At 37.8% G+C, this 10,670-nt stretch overlaps 1 pseudogene; it reads left to right on the forward strand.

Annotated features, from left to right (window-relative positions):
- Positions 1-1,317: 1,317 nt before the first annotated feature.
- LOC123459086 lies at positions 1,318-1,415 on the forward strand (annotated as a pseudogene).
- The last annotated feature ends 9,255 nt before the right edge of the window (positions 1,416-10,670 follow it).

Raw genomic sequence — 10,670 nt, forward strand, 5'->3', positions numbered from 1 at the left:
CTTCTTCACCCTTGGCTAGTATCAGGTTCTCTCTTCTCTGCATCATTCCAATTTAGTATATGTGCTGCTGAAATGTTCATCATTAAACAAATGGAAAACCAAGATGCACTCTTGCTCATTTCCCCAATTCCTCTATGGTTTCAGCTGGGGCTCTGATGAGGTGTGATGGGCTGATTCTCTCCTCAGGTTCTGCATCCATCTGAGAAAGACAAGCAAATTCTCCAATTGAGAGTGAAGTCAGCACCAGATAAATGGGATATTAATTATTATTTTAGAGAGAATTTAATAGGTGTAGGCCCTATTGTAGCCCATGATTGATGGGAGTTTGATAATGGAGAGCAGGCTCATTTTTTGGATATGGTTCTGACTTGTTTCCCAGAACCAGCTATGGGTTTCATGCCAATGAGCAGATCAGTTAGCCAAATCAATAGCAGTTGGTTACCCACCATGGCCGTGTATCACCATTGCACTTGTGTGAGCCTCACGTCAGGTTGTTTGCTGCTGAGTAGCATAGTCCACAAGTTGCTTGGAAAGATGTTGGTCATTTTCCCCCAGTCACTCATGTAGCACCTTCTGGCACTAGACAAGATAACTGTCTGGGAACTGACTCTCTTCCAGATACCAGCCAGGACACTCCAAGTTCCTTAACAACAGCATATGGTGTCTTCAGCAGTTGTGTCTTATCACAAACCTTTAGTGGGTCATCAAGTACTCTAACAGAATCTGTCTTCTTTTGGGAAACCTTGTAGGTTTTCCTGAACAACAGTTCATTGTGTACGGTAACTGCATACTACTACTGGGGGTTACAGGCCAGCACCAAGGAAAAGAAGGAAGAAAAAATATAGGTAGTATATAAAGAAAGAGAAAAATGGAGGAAGAGAAGGACAAAAACAGGAGAAAATTAAGATTAGTCTTAATCATACCCTCTCCAGGGCCCTGTGATTCAAGTGTTCCCTCTATGGGCCTGATGAAGGTTCAACCCTTTAGTCTACCTTTTAGGATATAGAATTTTGTGGTACCATTGCCATTTTGGTTCAGTTTTGTTTCCCATCCACCCTTACCCTCCCCTCATACCACAGACTCACAAATGTTGGGTCCTCAAAATGCTTATTAGTTATTTCAGCATCCAAGAGCCACAGATGAGTGATATCATGTGACAGTTATCTTTCTGTGATTGGGTGAGTTTATGACAATGATCCATTCCAAGCTCTACCATTTTTTTTTCCTTAAAATATCATTGTCTCATTTTTCCTTACTGCTGTGTAGAATCTCATCATGTAGATATACTGCATCTTGATTATCCATTTGTTTAATGATGTACATTTCAGCAGCACATATACTGGAATGATGCAGAGAAGATTAGCATGGCCCCTGTGCAAGTTTACATTTATATAAAAATGAAAATAAATAATAATGTAGATAATATAAATGTGAAGCTACTTATTCCTTTGTTCACACAAATCCTGAAGGACAAGTTTGCACATTATATGGAAGTAGCACTGCTTTCATCACACTGAATTTTTCCACTTTAAACTGTACCACAAATTCAACTTTCAAAGACAAGTTTCTAATAATTATATTTTTCCTCAATTTCTTAGTGGACACTGACCTATAACCCCCACTTCCAGCTTGGGCCTACCATCCACAATGAGCTTTTAATCAGAGAAACCTACAAGGTTTCCCAAAATAATGACAGACTTCTGTCAGCGTACTTGATGACCCACCAAAGGCCAGTGGTAAGACCCTATTGCTGAAGACTCCATATGCAGCTGACACATAAAATGGAATGACATGGCTGGAAGCCAGGAGAGAGTCAGTCCCCAGACAGTCAGCGTGTCTAGTGCCAGAAGGCGCTACATAGGCGACTGGGGGAAGTGACCAAGATCTGTCCAAGCAACACATTGTTTAACCTAAGTAGCAACAATTAACCGGATGTGATACCCACACAGGTGCAATAGTGGTACACAGCCATGGTGAGGAATCAATTGCTCTTGATTTGGCTAACTGATCCACTCAGTGGTTCTAGACCCTTAGCTGGAGCTGGGAAACAAGTCAGAACCATACCCAAACACAAGCCCACTCTACAATATCAAGCTACCATCAATCACGGGGTATAAGAAGGCCTACACCTATCATACTGTCTATCAAAAAAGTAAGTGTTATCTCAATTTTCCGGGTGCTAACTTACTCTCCGTTGGAGAATCTGCTTCTCTTTTCCAGATAGATGCAGATCCAAAGAAGAGAGCAGCCCCAACATACCTCAAAAGGGGCCCAACTGAAACTAAGGACAACTGGCGAAATAAGCAAGGGTGATGTTTTCCTGTGAACGGGATACCAGCACAAAGGGGAAGGAGACCAATGCAGAGAAAAATCAACTCCTACCAAATCAGAGAGCCAGAGCCTCAGAGGCCCCCAACACCTCAGCACTGAAGCAGACCAAAAATGAACCCAACATGGCTCAGGGAAATCTTGTGGAATCGGGGGCGGAAAGAATGTCAGAGTCACATGTTGGGTCATGATTTGCAGAGACATTTATCATACCAATAACTGGGGGCTAACTCCATAATGCATGAACCATTTTCATTAACAAGGAGGGTCTAATGGGAGGGGATAGATCACAGATGAGCCTAAACAATGGTACCAAACGGCCTTTATTTACTGAAAAGAAAACTAATAAATTTAAAAAAAAAGAAAAGAAAAGAAAAGTATTATCATAGAACTTATATCACTACCTTTAAAAGTTAAAGAATTTGGGCTGGAGAGATGGCTTAGCAGTTAAGACTCTTGCCTGCAAAGTCAAAGGACACAGGTTTGATTCCCAAGGACCCACGTAAGCCAGATGCACAAGGGGGCACTTGTATCTGGAGTTCGTTTGCAGTGGCTGAAGGCCCTGGAGTACCCATTCTCTCTCTCTTCTCTCTTCTCTCTCTCTCTCTCTCTCTCTCTCTCTCTCTCTCTCTCTCTCTCTCTCTGTATCTATATGCTTGGGAATAAATTAATTAAATATTTTTTAAAATTTTAAAAAGTTAAAGAATTTGACCATGTTAGAATGATATATAATGAATCAGAAACAGGTCTCCATAGAGTGTGAGCCCTGACTTGAGGATCAGAAGTATGTCCAGGCACTGCAAGCAGCTACATCGGTCTGTTGATGCACAGCAAGAACATGTCTGGAACCGGAAGCAGGATAGCTCTTCCTCTGGCAAATGCATCTGATAAGCCTGATGAGAAAAGAGGCTGTGCGGTAGTGTGGACACAGATCCAGTTGGGCTCTGATTGTCTGGGAGCTGACAAATGAGCTGAAAGGAGTGGGTGGGGGGTCTGATCATTAGAGACTTGTCACCTGGGAAGGGTATGTGAAAGCCTACCAAAAACTGGTGGCTCAGTTTCTTTTGTCACCATGGCAATTGGAAGGAAACAGCAGCCAGTGGTCAATATGAAAGAAGGGTGTGGAAGAGCTTCTCCTACTGATGCTGGCTTCAGTCTCAGAAAGAGTGAGGTAGACACCTCCTACTGGTATCAACCCCTCTGAAAAAAGGAGCCGTAACTTCCATTATGGTGGAGGCAGTGGACACTCATTGTTCAGGTTAAGAAGGAACATCATTAAGTTATTCCAGAGGGCCCTGAGTCTCTGGTGAAATGTAGCCTCATCTGAGGTCACATATGCATGACTATTGGAGTTTGAACAATTCTAGGCAAGAAGAAACCAATTTTTTAATGTATTTAGTAAATAAGCTGAAATAACCAGGCCAAGAAGAGCATCAGTATTAGGGAAAGAACCAAGAAGCAGATGTCCTGAAAAGGGAAGGAATCAGGACATTCACTGTCTCATCTTAGACTAGTTGTTGGTTTGGTTTGGAAATATGATCTGTTAAACTTCACACTGACTCCCTGACAATTCTTGACTGACATTATATTAACACTCTTCCTCCAGCAGTTTGAAGATCTAATCTCCTTTGATTTTGGAAGGTTATGGTGGCCAAACAGTCTGCCTGGCTTTGGAAGGCAAAAATACTTTGTGCAAGCTTATCCAGAGTATCTAAAAGACAGACACACTCTTATTAAAAGAATAAAGGTGGAGGGCTGGAGAGATGGTTTACCAGTTAAGCACTTGCCAGTGAAGCTTAAGGATAACGGTTTGAGGCTTGATTACCCAGGACCCAGGTTAGCCAGATGCACAAGGGGGCACATGCATCTGGAGTTCGTTTGCAGTAGCTGGAGGCCCTGGTGCTCCCATTCTCTCTCTCTCAATATCTGCCTCTTTCTCTGTCTGTTGCTCTCAAATAAATAAATAAAAATAAACAAAAAAATTTTTTTAGAAGAATGGAGTTGGAAATTCCCCGTGGCATATGTACTGGCTAGCATCCAATATATGGTGGCCTACATGAGCTTTATAATATAAAGGACAGATGACTTACCAGAAAAATAGAGCTCTTTTGGAGGGAGACAGTTGACCTCTGGATCCCAGCTGATCTTAGAAGGAAATAGGCAAAGTATTACGTTTATTTAATTTTTTCTGTCCTACCCTCTCTGGTAGAGGCCTTCTAGCATTGAATTCAGTGATGGCAAGAAAGACCCACAGCATTTTCTTTTTGATAGTGTGCATATATTTGCCCAGATAATGAGAATGAACTTCATGTGTATTAGATGGGAAGAAATCAGAGCGCTAGATGATGCCAAGTACTGGTGAGTACATGAAGGACAGGAAGTTCTGTGTACTATGGACATGCATCTAGATTGCACTGCTGAATATATGAGGGAATGGATGTTTTATGTGATACAGGCATGAGTTTAGATCATTGTACCCACATTAGAGAACTATAAATATGACTCACAGAAAGTAAGTATTCACATATCCTATGGAAAATATTCTAAGCCATTGCCAGACAAGGCCATGTAGGACACTTACCAGTATATACATTTTTCATTTTCTTAGAGATGTTACATTGGCGTCAATAACTTTGGGAAAGTTGTAATAAAATGTAAAGGGAAGAACTTTGAAGTCTCAGATAAGTAGAATTATAATATTTAATTATGAATATTAAAATTATCCTGTTGTCAAAGAAACAAAATCAAATAGAAACAAAACCAATTCCACTACTTAACTGAAACATATTTGTACTGATAAAGCTATGCAATTTATGTGTACGTAAATGAAAAATATCATCTGCCAACATGTGAGATTAAATGAGTTGATATGGGGAAGTGTCATCCAGCTATCTCTAGAGCTAAATAGATGTGCATAAATTCTAATGAAATTAAACATTCATTTTGCCTTGAAAATCAGTAAGTGTATTGATCTGTTTCCACCAACAGCATATTCTCACTGTTATGAATCCTCCTTTATAGTTTTTTTAAATTTAAATAATACATATTTTTAATTTTAGACTGGTCACTGTAAATGGTGAATTGTGATGATTATATTCTATCCTCTATCCCTGCAATGCATTAATTTCTAAAATAGCACTTAACATCAGCAGTCTCATATTTTAAACTCCATTAACTTATTCTAGCCAATTAGTTAGTAGAAAACAGGTCCCTGATACTTATGATCTAATTTAAGACATTTAGTATTTAGATGAAGTTTATAGTTGGATACTTGAAAGGCAGACTCTTTTTACTGAGCTAGCACATTTCCAGCTTAGAGGTACAGATTGTACACTTTTAATTCTCATTTCCAAATTAACTTTCTACTCTAACAGCATTACTGATTCTTGCCTAATGCCTAAATTTCCTTGAGCTGCTGCTTGTGTCCAAAACAAATTAAAAAAAAAAAAACTTTCATTTAAAAATATTTATTTTAAGGCCAGGCATGGTGGCACATACCTTTAATCTCAGTACTCGGGAGGCAGAAGTAGGAAGATCACCATGAGTTCAAGGCCACCCTAAGACTCCATAGTGAATTCCAGGTCAGCCTGGGCTACAGTGAGACCCTACCTCAAAATAAAAATAAAAATAAAATATTTTAGAGCCAAGCCTGGTGGTGCACACTTTTAATCCCAGCACTCGGGAGGCTGATGAAGGAGGATTGGCTTGAGTTTGCAGTGACCATGAGATTACATGGTGAATTCTAGGTCACCCTCAGCTAGAGCTAGACTGTACCTTGAAACACCAAAACTAACTAAAATAAAATAAACATAAATAATATTTATTTGAAAGGGTTTGTTTGTCTTCAGTCCTATTGCACTGTACTTATTTTTTTAAATAAAATTTTCCAGACTATGATTTCTATTTATGGATTGGCTTCTTCAATCAAAACTACCTTCTTATCACTAACATGCATGAGCTACTTATAAGTAATTTAATTAATATTGATATTAGCATACATTGCCATAAAACATTAGATATAATTTTGGCTTAGGTATAAATTTATTATAACTTTTGAGGATATCAAAAGAATTTTTATTTCATATTTTGCAATATTATATTAAGAATCTAAATTTGTACAAAAAGATATATTGTTAAGCCAGGCACGGCAACACACATCTTTAATCCTAGCACTCAGTATACTGATGTAGGGGGATCCCTATATTTTTAGGCCAGTTTGGGGCCACAGAGAGAAGTCATGTTCAGCCTGGGCTAGAAAGTGAGACCTTACCTCAAAACAAATGACAAAAAAGATATATTTTAAATGATATTGTTGTAGTATTTTTAATATGGTTGGATTGGTTTGATGATACCTCTGAATGATCAAGCCCATATGTACCATACATTCTAACACCACAGAAAATAAACAATGGATAGCAGAGTTATTTTTTGTACTGAACTTCAAATCTAGGCTACACCCCAGAAAACCATGGCTTGGTGTATTTCCCAAGAGCAACAAACTTCCTCTTCCTAAGATGAGTCGTGCTGTCTCTATCCTCCTATATCTTCTGTAGATACACTTTGGTCTGCTGTTACCTAGGAACAGGCAAAAATAAAATAATAATTGTTTTTTACTTCATTAGCTAATTTATGTGTTCTTCAGGGTTCTTTCTGGATTTCCTTCATATAGAAGCCTGACGCAATCATTTAAGATGATATGAAATGTCCCTAGTATTCATTTTTCATCTGTGAATCTAGCATACATTTTATCTTATGGCAATGATTTTTATTATCTTCAACATGAAGTTTAAGTAGTAGAAATTATTTTTTTCAGTAATTGAACTTTAGCAAGGTAACAAATCAACATATACTTACAAAAGAGACAGCTGAATGAATTAATGAATGGCAGTTTTCAACCCCTCCCCCAAAGAAACTGGTCCAAAATGAGAAATTGTGTCATTATGTTAGAGGATAAAAATACTTGTCAAATTGTGTTGCATGACTAGATATTCCTCAACTTCTTTAGAAACTTTTTTCTGTCTTGACAGACAAATACAAAGGAAATAAACAGTATGCCCTAATTATAAGAGACGATGAACTAATTATTTGATTTGATGCATTATAATACTTAATCTGTATAAATCCAATGGACTAGAAAGCCTCAAATCATCTCATAAGTAATCCTGAAACATATACTAATAATTAAAAAGGTGATAAGTATTTCAGTAAAATTTCTGAGCTAGTATTTTACTAACTCTCTCAATATTAAAGAAAATTCCATTTCAAAAACAAAGGATAAGGGAACTTTGAAGAACAAAGTGAAGCAATAGGAGATATATTAACATTTCTGAAAGAGAAACAGAAGACTTTTTTCAAAGTCAAATTCTTTTTACAATGCCTAATTTATAATTTGAACTTATATTTCAAAACAGATCAGAGTGCAAAAGTAATGTCTGAATTGAATACATATTAAACTACTGTGTGTCTCTAAAATTTACTTATTAAAAAGTTGTGAATAACTATATAAAATATACAAGTCATACATGCATGTTTTTACATTAGAATTTTTGAAAATGAAGATCTTATCATTGCACAGATTTTCTTGGAGCAAAGAGTAGAGGCAAAGAGTGGTAAAAATCAAAGATCCAAACTTTGAAAAACATAGTGTTTAATTTTAAGTGTTCCTTAGTATGTGAAACTTAGGGTTTCATTCAGTGGTAGAGTGTTTCTTTCCATGTTGGAGGCTCTGTGGTTGTCCTTCAGTGTCCCACAAAAAAGCTTCGTATTTTATAGCTACAATTTACACTAAATGATTTTTCATATTCCAATGTTTGACCCACCTATGACAATTAAGCATTCATATTCTTAAATGTCTTAATTTGACAATTTAAACAAAATCATATCTGGGTATGGTGGTACAGACCTTTAATCCCAGCACTCAGGAGGCAGAGGGAAGATGAACGATTGCTGTGAGTTTGTGGTCACCCTGAGACTACTAGTGAATTCCAGGTCATCCTAGGCTATAGCAAGACCCTCACTCAAAAAAATGAGAAAAAGAAGAAAATGATTAAATTCATTGTAGAGGAAAATTTAATAGAGGAATGAAGGAGTGCACGTAGATTCTCTTCATGTTAGTTAACAGTTGTGACAAAGGTAAACATTTTCATAACACATCCATTTATTATCTTATAGTATAATGGGATAGAAGTTACGGCTGACACAGTTGGGGTTCTTTCTCAGGGATCTCACAATGCTACAATCCCAATGTGAGAAAGATGAGGGCTTATCAAAGACACTGGGAAGGGGGTTGGAGATATGCCTTAGTGGTTGAGTGCTTGCCTGTGAAGCTTAAGGTCTCATGTTTGAGGCTTGATTCCCAAAGACCCACATAAGCCAGATGCACAAGGTGGCACATGCATCTGGAGTTTGTCTGCAGTGGCTGGAGGCTCTGGTTGCGACCATTCTATCTCTCTCTGCCTTTTTTTTCTCTCTGTCTGTCTGCTGCTCTCAAATAAACAAATATAAATAAACCAAAAAAAAAAAGTTAAAAAAGACACTGGGAAGAATCCCAACTGGGCTCATTCTGGGCATTGGCAGGAACCTGCACCATGCTGACAGGAGTGAGGTCATTCTCTCCTCTCTGCCCTTGCTTGCTGGCAGCTTGTCTGTTCTAGGCTGCTAAAGCCACTATCCAGCCCTGCACATGGACATATGTTGGCAGAACACGCCAACTCAATCCACCAGTCTCTTGAATTCCTCTTTGCTACCTGATCAGAGAAAACTCTGCTTCTGAATTGCTCAGGCCTTAGGTTCACCTGATAATCCAAAATAATAAAAAAAAAAGTTTTAAAGTAAATTATCAGCAAATTTAACTATATCTTCTAACTTCCTTTTGTCATGGAATGTAACATACAAATGAGTATGTGTCACAGTGAGAATACTGTGAGACCATTTTACTGTATACACAAGTCTGCCTCACTAATTAACAAAAACTCACATTTTAAATTGATACTAATAAAAGGCACTATGTAATATTTCCTTTAAATCCAAGAAATACATTCTTTTGGTTATGATGGGAGTTTATAATAACTAATTTTCATAATATTTTCCCTATAATGAGAGTTATTTCAAAACAATATCCAAGTAAAGTAATAATTCCTGGTTTTGAATTTCTTTACCTAAATATAGCAGTGGAAATGCAATAATGAGCATGTTATTGAGCCTGGGAAGTTAGATCTCAGTTCCATGTAAATGAGGGAATGTCTCTTAAACACAGATTGTATAATGTCTCTAGACATCAGAGAAATCAAGAAGACCTGCAGCATTGTCAGAGAATCCCACAGAAATTTGTTGTGCAAGATGTTTCTTGACTGATTGCATCCATGGGAGTGTATTTCATAAGGCTTCTGGTATTTCTGTCGTAAACAAATACTTCTGTTGGTATCTTTAATAAGTCTCTAAGAGAAAAGAGAGCTAAGACAGAATAGCTTTCTTTTCAAAAATGGGCCAAGTCTTGCTAATTTCTGACATTGATGAAGGGAGCTTCCTTCTGTTACATCAGTGTTTCATTAACCTGGAAAACTATCTTACAAAACTTCAGAGTAATATAGAAAAAAAATAGGAGATTTTATAAGATCAGAAACCTTAAGAATCATTTCTGTTCAGGTAAACTGTTAAAATGGGAAGACTTATTTATAAACCAATATTAAATGCCTAATTTTTTATTTATTTTCTTATTACTTAGTTTGTACTCAGTGAATACAGTCAAGTTGGTACCATTGTTAGGCTCATCCATTTCCTATCCCCTCCCCTGACCTCTCCTTGTTGAGGTATATGGGTCATGCATTGTGGAGTTAGCCCACAGTTATGGGTAGGAGAAATGCCTCCGCTATCATGACCCAACGTGTGGCTCTGACATTCTTTCCACACCTCTTCCACAAAATTTCCCTGAGCCATGTTGGGTTCACTTTGGGTCTGCTTCAGTGATGCGGTGTTGGGAGTCTCTGTGTCTCTGTATATCTGATTTGGTAGGAGTTGATTGTTCTCTGTGTCAATCTCCTTCACCCTTGCGCTGGTACCAGTTTCACCAAGAAAACAGCATGTTTGCTTGTTTCACCAATTATTCTTAGTTTCAGCTGTGGCATTTTAGAGGAATGATGGAGTGGTTCTCTCCTTAGGATCTGCATCTATATGAAAAAGACAAGCAGATTCTCCAAAAGAGAGGAAAAGTTAGCACCAGACAAATGGGATAACCCTTATTTTTTGTATCCATGTCATTCCATTTTAGGTGTCAACCACATATTGTGACTTCAGGAGTAGGGTCTTACCACTAACCTTTGTGGGGTCATGAAGTGCTTTGACAG

Source organism: Jaculus jaculus, chromosome 2 (assembly GCF_020740685.1).
Source record: "Jaculus jaculus isolate mJacJac1 chromosome 2, mJacJac1.mat.Y.cur, whole genome shotgun sequence".
Lineage (NCBI taxonomy): Eukaryota > Metazoa > Chordata > Mammalia > Rodentia > Dipodidae > Jaculus > Jaculus jaculus.